This window comes from Solanum verrucosum, unplaced genomic scaffold (genome assembly GCF_900185275.1).
Source record: "Solanum verrucosum unplaced genomic scaffold, falcon-dt-bn FXZP01000094.1, whole genome shotgun sequence".
Lineage (NCBI taxonomy): Eukaryota > Viridiplantae > Streptophyta > Magnoliopsida > Solanales > Solanaceae > Solanum > Solanum verrucosum.
The window spans coordinates 4,030,770-4,042,651 of NW_026019970.1; positions in this window are offsets into that span (position 1 = coordinate 4,030,770).

Genomic DNA, 11,882 nt, shown 5'->3' on the forward strand with positions numbered 1-11,882 from the left:
ACAACCCGAGGGCTTTGTGGTTACTGGTAAAGAAAAGAAAGTATGTATACTTGTTAAGTCAATTTGTGGACTAATAACAAGCACCCAAATAATGATATGCGAAGTTTGACCAAACTATGTTGGCAAATGAATTCAAGATTAATGAATGTGATAAATGTTTTTACATTAAAGACACTCCAAATCACAAGGTCATTGTTTGTTTTTATGTTGATGACATGTAAATCATCAAAAGAGACATTTCTGACATAAATGCTACTAAGCATATGCTAGAAAGTAACTTCGATATGAAAGACATTGAAGTTACTGATGTGATTGAAAATGTACTTGACAAGTTCAAGCATTTAGATTTCAATATTGTCAAGACTTCAATAAATGTGAGATTTGTACTTCAAAAGAATGAAGGCAAAAGTGACTCACAATTGGATTGTGTATTGATAAGTATGATATATATCATGAAGTGTACGCGATCAGATATATCATGTGCTATTAGTAAACTGAGGCGGTTCACGAGTTATCTCAATCAAACTCATTAGATGACAATGAAAAGAGTTTTCAAGTATTTAAAACATACTTAAAAAACTATTGATTTACATTATAACTAATATTCAATAGTATTGGAAGAATATAATGATGCAAATTGAATCACCAGATTAGATGAAGTAAAATCCACGAGTGAGTACGTATTTACTATTGGTGGAGGAGCAGTCTCCTGGAAATCTTCCAAACAGAAATGTATCTCTCGCTTTACTATGAAAGTTTATCACTCTAGATAAGGCTGACGAAAAAGTTGAATGACTCCAAAATTTCTTGAAAGATTTTTTGCTTAACCCTTTTAGCTTCAGTATGCATACACTGTGAGAGTTAATTTGCAATAGGTAGGGCATGGAGCATGATGTATAACGGAAAGTCTCGTCATATATGACGTAGACATAATATCGTTAAAGAACTACTCTCTAGTGAAATTATCATAATTGACTATGTAAAGTTAAAGGATAATGTGTCAGATCCACTTATAAAAGGCCTAACTAGAGAGGGAGTTGATAGATTATCAAAAGGAATGAGACTATGGCCGAGGATAAGTCATTGTGACGGTAACTCTACCTAGAAGACTAGAGATCCCAAGATCTAGGTTCAAGGAGATCAAACAACGTCATTGATGACGGTTCAACATTGTCAAAATATTTTTTATAGTCCATTCTCATGATAAGACAATGTTCAGTAACAAGGATAAAGACATTATAACTTTTTAATGGTTTCTAAGTTTGATACAGGGTATATCAAATGGTGTATCTAGGGGATAACACATTTAGAAATCACCTATGTAAGTGTGAAGTGTAAGCCGCTTCAAGGAGAATCCGGTAAGGCCAGTTCTCTATGCACTTATAAACCAAGACGTGTTCATGGCTGAAACGAACAAAATAATGAGAACCAAAAACAGTTCAAGGGTTGATTGTGTGACTTATGTTGTCTAGGCATACACCAAAGCTCGACGGTTCAAAGATATCAAATCTATCGATTGACCGAGTAGTATATCCGATATATGTTCACTATGGAAAGTTCAAAGGGAAACCCACTTATCCAGATGCAATCAATCCTTACTTACGAATCACACAGTTTTTCATGCATATGTTTTAACAATAGCCATTCCCTATTCATGTGGGGATTGTTGGGTTTTAAAGGTGTGAACATGAAATGAAGGGTTGTGACTTTGCCGAAGGGTTGTGACCTTTGTGAAAGGTTGTGTCATTTCTAAAGGGTTGTGACCGTTTGAAAGGTTGTGTCTTTTCTAAAGTGTTCTGACCTTTCTGAAAGGTTGTCTTCTTTCCTAAGAGTTGTGACCTTTACCCTTTGTTGGTTATAAATAGAGAGGATTTCTCCCATTTTTCCGCATCGAATTCTTCCCTTCTTTTGCATACATTTCTTACAAAACAAAATCGATCGATCGTGTCTGTGTGTATGATTCGTTGCTGTCATTTTGAGTTCGTTGAAATTATCGAAGTTTGAGGTACCGCTACTTCTTTAATGGTTAATCTGTTTTATCTTGGGAGGAATTAATCTGCAACCTCGGGTACTTGAGGAGATTAAATTTCTTAAGGACACACAGTGGCTTCTGTGGACTTGGATAGTTCTTTGTGTTTTTCTTTTCATCTTTTATTATTTCTAGTTTGCTAATATGAATATAGGAGATAACATGTCATTCGCTGTAGAGTCTTTCACGAGATAGAACCTCAACAGTCCTTCAAAAAGAATCAAATTTGCAACACATATTCGAACCTTAACGTTCTAAACTAACTCTTTCATGTCAAGTTCGATATCATGAATTTTACTTACCCGAATTCACTTTTGAGAAATCCTATGGACTCATTAACGTCTTAGCAATAAGAAAAACATACCCACTTTGACGTTTCACCCAATCTCATTTCCGAACTGCCCTAGACCTCGTCTCGCTTAGATTTCGTTCAAGCCTTACCTAACCTTAAATTTTCAACTCTTCAAACCAAAAGTTTTCTTACACATTTTTTTCACTGAAAGCTCAGCTCACTCATAACGACAGAAATAGTCGTTACATGCATTCCAATTTTTTATTCTAAGTTATTCATGTTATTAAAAAAATTTGTATGATTATTATGGTCTATTAGCTCCTTGATTAACGAGCTCGGATAGTAGACGACAATGACAAGGTTGTGGTCATGTTGGCCTTGTTACACGCATACGCCGAAGCAACATTAGAATGCAAGGTAGGCGTCGACAATGGGACTAGACTGTTTGTGAAGTAAAGATGTACACAAGTGCGAACCAAGGCTTGGATGTGGCAAGGCAGCTTGGTGAGGAATTGACAAGGTGCAAGCAAGACAATGTCATATGATTGGGCAAAAACGAATTGTGTTGCGTAGAATAATAGGGAGTACTTTTGAGGGCAAAATTTAAGTAAGGTCTAGGTGATCGTCTTAGTGTTAAGGGTGGTACGAAATCTAGTGTTCTTATATTCACTTCAAATAATACAAGCTGGGAATTGATTTTTTTGTAAAACTATATTATGTTGTTCTTCATTCATATTGTTGTCTAATTGTGTCAAAAGGCCAAACTGCCTTATATTGTTGGCTGGCGCGCTGGAATAATCCTCGCACTGCCTAGTGTTTGAAAGCATCCTTGTTATAAGATTTATTAAACTATAGATCACATATTTTTTAAACTTGTCTATCAAAGTCGTTATTTTTTTCATTTTGATGTTTGTTCTTTTTAATATGCCCCCAGTTATTTGTGGCGATTTGTTTGAAGCAACTTTTTTTTTTTTTTTTTGGTTTTCCATCCGGTGTCAGGTACCCACATTGGAGCCCGACTAAATCCGGATTCGCGCCGGGAAGTTCCACATTGGGGGTAAAGTAACAAAGGCGACTTTGTAACCAAGGGGGCTCAAATCCGAGACTTCTTGGTTAAGGATAAAGGAGTACTTACCACTCCACCACAACCGTTGTTGGTGTTTGAAGCAACTTTTTCATGAGCTTTGTAATATATAGATTTAGGAGAAATGTTGTGTAAATGATTGATTTGATAATTCTGAATTTTTATTTTACGGATTGATTTTATGCTTGTAGCTAGATTTAGTGTTTTGTCTTTCTCTTTTATTATAATCTCGATAGTAAAAATTAAAATTTCTCTCAATATTGTATAGTTTGCATCAAATCATAATTTAACATTATTGTTTTGATTTTTAATTTACTGATAAAATATATTTTATCTGAATTTAAACAGGACTAACATACATAAATTAATCAGAAAAGTGTTATATTCGTCCCTCTACTCTCAAAAAAGGTTATATGTACCATTCACCATATTTTTAATATATTTGTTTTTGTCATCCAACTTTGAGCACATATTTGTTTTTTAATTGTTAAGTCTCATGTCTCCATTTTATTAACCACTATTTCGCCGCTAGATTCCAGCGTTCTCTTCATCTGTAAACACCATGCGAAGTACCACACCTGCACTTCAAATCGAAAAATCAGATCTCTGATTCTTCTCTATTTTCTCCCTTTAGGACTACTATCTCTTCCGTCATGGTCAGAATCGAAGGACACCACCCATCTCTTTCGTCTAAATATCCCCGGCGAGCCACCGTTGATCAAAATATTGACAGAAAATTAATGAGAACCAGTGTCGTTTCCGGACGGAGAGGGTACATGTCATAGCATATTTGAATCAAATGAGTTGTAAGACTAAAGTTGTAATGAGAAAAAAATTTAATGCTTAAAAAAAGTGAAACACATGTAATACACCAAAATGTACTCATTTGGTTATGTATTTGCATGTAGGGTGACATTTATTTCATTTAAAAATAGATCAGGGTAATAATAAGTCCCTAGTTAACTTAATGTGTGTCGCTAGGATTTCGATCATACTCTAGGAGGTACTTATACATTATCCCTTAATATGTATCAAATATTTTAAATTTGTTAAACCTAAAATAGAAATAAAATCAGGGGTTCTAAATTTTAGGACAGAAGAGAAAAATATTGCCAAGCATGCTTTCTTAAAAAAAAACTAGAGATTTTTTTTTGTTGATTGTGGGGTTGGAACCCACAACAACAGTAGGTTAAAAAATATTTTGACTGTTCTTCCTTACTACTGAGCTGTCAACCAATTTTGTCAGGGGTTCACAAGTTAACACAAACACACACAAAAAAAAGCTCTAATGGATTCGTTTCGAACCCACGAACACCCACCTAGTTCTGCCTCAGATCGTATGACATGCTTGAAGTTAACACTTCAAGTTTAATATTCAGTTTCAATAGTTCTTGATATTTGTTTAATTACAAATACATACTTTAATGTATATGTGGTCACTGGTCAAGTTCGTGAAGTCTGGATCTTTGGTTTAATTTTTTTTTTCTTTGTTTGTTTTGTAATTTTGTTTGTCTTTGTTATCTAAGATTCTAATTTTTCATGTATGTAAAATTCTAATGTGTCTTTCATATTAAATATTTATGACTACAAACTGTTGATATGCCAAGTCGTATTGATTATAGAATCGATTTGATGGTTGATTCTCTGTATGTTATGATATATAGATATATTAATCTTATCAATAAGAATTGTGGTGGAGTGATAAATATTCTTTATTTTTAATCAGAAATCTCATATTTGAATTCTCAAGCATACATATTCGTTGTTGTTAGGGAGCGATCTCCCTTAATATGGACTTTTCAACATGCATTCGAATTTAGTCAAGATCCATACAAGTACAAATCATTATTGGATAAAAAAATTAAAAAGAAGAAGACATGTTAACATTTATATATTTCCTAGATCATATAAACCATAGAGTGAAGATAGTATGAGTATCTTCTTTTTTCTTTTTTTCTTTTTTATTAACTATGAATAATTGTATGTGTTTTTTTCATTTTATTTAGGGGTGTCAATATGGGCTGATCCACCCCATTCAAGCTAATTCATACATGCTTTGCAATTTAACGAGTCAGGCTGGGTTAGCCCATTTTTTATGTGGGTTAGAAAATGGTCAGCCCAACCCACAAGTGTGTGGGCTACGGACTTTGCCGGGTCAGCCCTCTTTTCTTAAAAGTATATTGTTTAATAATTTTTTAAATTAAATTATAATTTAAATATATTATCATAAATATCGACTAGTATTACTATTTGTTAATCAAATGCACAAATAAAATTATCTATATAATATTTATTAAGTTTGATTTCAAGTAAAAACATAAATAGTTAAATAGAAATATTAACCTAATTGTTTTCCAATGATCATAATAAAACACAAAAACTATGATAATTTGTAGGAACTTTATTTTATGCAGTACACATTTTATAAACATAATTTGTATTTAAATTGTAATATTTCAAACTTTAAAAAGATTTTAAGTGTAGACTCCTGTTATTTTTAATAATCTATTTTATTTTTATTTTTTAATTAATTTTTATTTGGTCCACGGGCCTGCCCTATCCATATTTCTCAAGCCCCACAAATCGACAAGCTTATTTAGGCCGGGCTAAAAAACCTTTTTCTTAAATGGGCTCCAAAAATCGTAGCCCAGCCCTATCAAATCACGGGTTAGGCCAGGCCGGCCCAACGGGCCTAGCCCATATTGACGGCTCTAATTTTATTCATTGACATTTTCTAATTTTACGTCTTTTATTTTTTATATGTGTATATTTTAACTGTAATGACCCGTTAAGTCATTTTGAGAATTAGTCCTCTTCCTTTCATGAAAGACCCTTTCCATAAATTTTAAATGTGAATTTTGAATTACTAGTTTAACTACGCTTATTTAATTAGTGGGTAAATTTTAAATAATTGATTTACTTGTTGATGGTTAATGGGTCAAGTCCATAATACATTTAAGGAAAAACTACCCAACTATACCTACATCATTACCATATATACTAATTTTACCTCTACTTTCAAATAATTACATATATTGCCACTTTTAATATTTATGTCATATATTTTAAAGATACAATCTAAGAACCTACATCCCTTAAAATTAGGATTGATTAATTATCTTTATATTTAAATTCCACATTTAATGTTTTAATGACAACCAATCTATAACCCTATCAATATCTCCCCCACCCCTGCTAATTAATGTTTAGTCAAGATTTTTACTTCTAAAATTGTTTCTACGGCAATCAACCAGAAGTTATGTACAAGTTATTCATCAATTTCTTGTTTCTTACCTTCTTTAAATTAAATGTATCAATGCATATTCATATAATTAATCTATAACTTTTCGTTTTCAAATTGTTACTATCCGAAGATCGCATCAACGATAGAGGTGATTAAGAGGTCGAAAGGCCCAATTGGAGAAGTGTTCATGTTAAATTTTCGGTAGATCTGACTGAGGTCAGTTGGATCTAAGTGCAGCGAGCAATGAGCAACATCGACAAATTAAAAAGTGAAGCAAACACCGCCACGGTGAGATGCTCTGACCAACCATGAACGTAATCGGAAAGTTTCAATAAGTGGAGATTTACGCATCTTTTTGACATATTATTGATGTATCTGACACATAATTGAGATACAATTATATGTATCTAGTTTTTATCAGTGTATCTTATTAAGTATGCATGTATCTAATCTTTCTTGGGTATTAATTTTGAATATTTTTTTTTTGGATTAATGACATGATAGATACCTTACAATTGTGATTTTTTAAATCTAAATTCATGTGTTTCAATCACATTTCATATTTAGATACACATAATTAGATGTATATGCTTACCAATATGTATTCGAGATACATGTTTTTTTGATATAACGTATTAAATTGATACTTGATACATCAAATTAATACTAGATACATATATAAATAGATACGTGAATTTAATATTAGAGTATGTAAATAGATACATGAAATTAATACTAGATACCGTACAATCATGTATCTAAGTGTTTATTTTTATTGGATACATCATATATTGATAATAGATACATCAAATTAATGAATTTGTTTATTTTTATTGGATACATCATATATTGATAATAGATATATCAAATTAATGAATTTGTTTATTTTTATTGGATACATCATATATTGATAATAGATATATCAAATTAATGAATTTATTATTTTAAGAGTAATAAGTTGAAATTAATCAAATTTCATAATCAAGATATACATGTTTTTATCTTTTATTAATAATATTAATGAATTTATTAATTCAAAGAGTAATAAAATAAAATTAATTAAACATAGATACACTCCTTGATTTCCGCCTTATAATAAAGGAGTTGATTAATATTTCTAGAATTAATTGTCCATGAATTAATTAAACATGTATCCCAATTTTTAGAACCGTGGGATACATCTATCTGGTGAGTAATGATACATGTATCCAAAGGAAGAAATATGATTTAAGAAGTAATTTTTGAAACTATCGTGAATTCTAGTAATTAGAATTTAAATTAGAGGAATTTATGTAGTTTGCCCTATATTTAATACCCTATTCACTTGACCCATATTTATTAAAAATAAGTTAGTAGGGTTTATTTTAGAAAAGAGAAGGAAAAGGAAAAAGGTGAGGGAATACAACCTGGCGCCGTCGCATAAGAGCAATGCATTGAGGTAATAATTTTCAATTTGATAATTGTTGTAAATGATTAGCTCTTTTCTAATTAATGAAGAGTCATATTATTATTATTATATTATTCTTATTATTGGAAGGAGAAAGTGTAGCCTCAATGTTGAGTTTAAAACCACAGGTACTATTCGTGGTTAAACAAAACAATTGTAGGGTTATAAGTGATTAGGAAATAATTAGTTGATAATTATATAATGATTATGAGATATGTCTTTAGTTAGTTTTGGAGAAGTTAATGTTGATGTTTCCTTTGGCAGTATGCCAATTTCAGTAGAATATTGATATGGCATCAATGGCCAATAGTCTTGGGGTAATTATTGGGCAGTGATTGCAATTAACCATTGGTAATCCCTGGGTAAACTAAAGCGATTAAAGAAAATGTGTATGGGTGTAATTTCTACATAACTGTTATTATTTTGGTGGGTTAAGTTCATCCTGGAAATATTTTTATAGGGATGATCTAGTTCTCAATTTTTATAAATTAGGTGAACGTAATTGAATAATAGGTGTATTGTATTATATGAATACCATAAGATTTATGATATTTGGAGGAATTAAGACCTAATCCTAAGCTTGAAATTTAGAGAATATGAGGGTTGACATGTTAATTGGCATCAATGTTAGGAGCTTGATAATAGATTTGAGTGGGTTTTTGGGTCTAGACTAGACACATAGTAATGTGTGTTGTTAGTTTTGAAATCTTATTGTGAATATGTACTTGAATAGATTGCATTGATTTGGAAGCTCAACGAAAAGAGAAGGCTCAAGTCCCGGAGTGATTGTTCGGTTATTTGAGGCAAGTGGATTTCTAAACCCTTGTTAAGTGTATAGAATCGTGTATTTCCTTGTGGTATGTGTTGGGGAGTAATGGGACTTGGTGATGGGTTGACTTGTCCATATTGAATAATTATAATGATGAAAAAGTGGTAATAAAAGGCAATGTGTGATTAATTATTGATGTGTGATGTGTTGAGAATGGTTTGAAAGGCTTATTGACTCATTGTTGATGTAGTATCACGATTGTGTTGTTGTGAATTGTGCATTATTATGAAAATGGTCATCTCCTCATTATTTATGTGAATATGTCATTTGCATTGTTCTGAGACATGGTTGTGACAAGTGTTATGTGAATTGAGAAAGAATAAGAAATTAAAGAGGATGTACTATTTCGAGGGACGTGTCGCGCGCCACGACAGATAGTATATATCGAGGGACATATCGCTCGCCGTGATGGATACTATTATCGAGGGACGTGTCGCACACCGCGATGGATGCATGGATAGATATGTCCCCCATGGCACCCGGACTGAGAGACATCGGGTGTGTATCGTTAGGTCAGACATGCATCACTATACTTGACATTGCACATCTTTATCATTGATGAACTTGATCTTGTGTGTTGCTGATCTTGTGAGTGCTTTTCTGTGGAAGTTGTGATTTGATGAATAGTGAGTTTGTTGTTGAGGATATATAATTGTTAAAGTGTTGTTGTTGAGCTGTGTGTTATGTAAACTGTGAACTGTTAGGTTGGGCTGGTTGTATGCAGGTTGTAGTTGTGGAGGTTCGGTTGGGGTGTAAGGAGTGCTCGTATTTTATTACCTTAGCTTGTGTTTAGAAGTTTACTTGCTGAGTACCGTGTGGTTTGGTACTCACCCCTTGCTTCTACATTTTTGTAGGTTACTAGTCCGGACCTTTGTGATAATTTCTCATCTTCTTGTCTGAGGCTTCTTGTGGAGGTTTGCGAGGTAGTTGCTTGTCATTTCAGCGGACCTTCTTACTCCTATTTATGATCTTGTTATATTCTGGAAACAATGTCATTTGAGACTTGTGTTTTTCTTTTGAATCAATTGTAATACTTTAGAGGCTTGTACGCGTGACAACCAAATTTTGGGGATATTTTTGAGTTGATTATAAAATTTCCTCATTTTATTGTAATGGTTGAGTTTTAGGTTGACTTGTCTTGGTGGGATAAGACGAGTGCCATCACGTCCATTTTTGGATCGTGACATTAACCTAAGAAAATTTGGCTGCTCAATTATTTAATTGAAGATACATTAATTTTACTATGTTCTAAAAATATTGTATTTTCAAGTTAAATTTACTACATTTGATGATGCATACGTAGATGTTTAATTTTATTACTGATTTAATCTATTGATCAAATTGTATATAATTAATCACATATCGATTTTCTGACATTTGGGTTATTGTTGATTATTTTAGCTGGAGATATATTTATTCGCTATTTAAGATTGTTCTATTAAATATCAGTGATTGATTTATTTTTTCTTCGAATTTAAAAGAAGACTAACCATTGATCAAATCATACTACCTTTTAAATATAGATTTCATATTGATCAAACATGTAATTTAATTTTTCTAAATATTTTGAAATTTAAAGTCAACTGAAATTTTGCATATTAAATATTTTCTTATTTGGATCTACAGGAAATTTTAATGTTTATACATTAAATCAATTAAAATCTTACTTCATAATTTTTTCCCCTTGTTTGAATCATTTAGAGTAACTATAATATATACCATATCAATTTCCCCGAGGATTTATCTCAACATTGAATTTGAGTTCTTTTAAAAAAATTATTTTAAATTTTGAATACATTAAAAGTATTTCGAAAAGTAAAATTAAACAGTAAAATTCATCACTAACTCTATTTAGTGATAAATTAGTAACTAATAATTAAAGAAAATACTGGCTAAAAAAATTTAGCAATAGTTTGACGATGAATTCGTAGATGAGTTTAATATTTTCTTTGTACTGTTTGTTGACAAATGAGGTACATACTTTGATATACTAAACTAATTAAATTAAAAGTATTAAGGTTTTTAGAAATGTTGATTGAACTTCTTATCCTTCTTTAAACGATTTTACAATAGATGAAATTGTCATTTACTATTTTTCTAAAATTATATTTAATTATTATTAAATGACTTTATTATTTATTAAGCTCTTATGTATTATATACATAATCTTTAGGGAATGAGATCCCCTCTAGTGATTTTTGCTCAGTGTTGCTCAATGATTACTTGAGATGTTGACAACTCATCTAACGCAAAAGGACTACATTCCACCAATATGATAAGATGATTTAAAAATCAAATCAATAAATTCTAAAAAAAAAAACACTTTCAAATGACTTGGTTAAAACCTTTCTATTGAAATCAATATTTTGAAAGAAAACTTTGTTAAAACCTTCCTGTTGGAATCAATATTTATAATAAAGACTTTGTCCATTGCAAACTCATTTGTTTGGAGGATAAACACTATTAAAAAAATTACTATTTTTTCACGAAAAACTATTTGGTGGTTATTTTCATAGATTTTTTGGTTGAGTCGGTGAGAAGAGAACCTTAGGCCCGCCTACGTGGCGCCACCACAAGCAAGAATTTTCTTTTAAATTTATTTATTTATTTCCAAAACTAGCATTCTCCTTTCATGAAAAGTTGAGACCTTTATGAAGAGTTGCGACTTTTATGAAGAGTTGCGACTTTTATGAAAAATTGTGACTTTTATGAAAGGTTGCGACCTTTCCGAAGGGTTGTAACTTTTATGAATGGTTGTGCCCTTTCCGAAGGATTGTAACTTTTTCAAAGAGTTGTGACCTTTCCGATAAGACACAATAAATATTTGTTCACACTATCCTTTGTTTTCTATAAATAGAGGGATTTCATCTCATTTTAAAACAACGAAAATTCTGAACTTCTTCTTCTTCTGCACAATTAAATATTAATTTTGTATCAATACACTGCTGAATATAATC